General features: G+C 46.6%; 1 pseudogene; it reads left to right on the plus strand.

Moving 5' to 3' along the window:
* Positions 1–256: 256 nt before the first annotated feature.
* Positions 257–474, plus strand: part of LOC119594853 — a 2,581-nt pseudogene continuing 2,363 nt past the window's right edge.

Below are 474 nucleotides of genomic sequence, written 5' to 3' on the forward strand. Positions count from 1 at the left end.
TCTCTTCATCGGGGTAATGGGCCTACCCCTTTTTACGGCGTCAGATGTTTGTGCAAATTCCATTATCCGGCAATTTTCCCTCTCGCTCCCCTCCCCAAGAGTAAGTTGCCCGGGCTAATTTTCTCTCGTTGAATTTTTACGAGCCAGTTCGGACAAGCAACTTTATATTGGGGCTCCGGCAGGTCTGGCCTTGACAAAGTTCCTGATGCAGGGAGATCATTTGATTAAGGAACTTATCTATGGGATTTAATACGCTATGGCAGACTGGAACCGAGTTAGGGGGCGAGTGTTGCCGGCTGGGAACGGGTTCGAATCGTGTCTGTTGTGATGTTTTATGCTCTATGGGAATATGTGTGTGGAAGGTGATTGCTTTCCTTACTTTGGTGATTGTGGAAGAGGAGGCAAATGGGGCTGAAATTATTTTGTCGTTCTTTGATGATTTGATAACGGTTTTTATAGAGGGAGGGAGGGAAG

This window comes from Penaeus monodon, chromosome 34, assembly GCF_015228065.2.
Source record: "Penaeus monodon isolate SGIC_2016 chromosome 34, NSTDA_Pmon_1, whole genome shotgun sequence".
Taxonomy (NCBI): Eukaryota; Metazoa; Arthropoda; class Malacostraca; order Decapoda; family Penaeidae; genus Penaeus; species Penaeus monodon.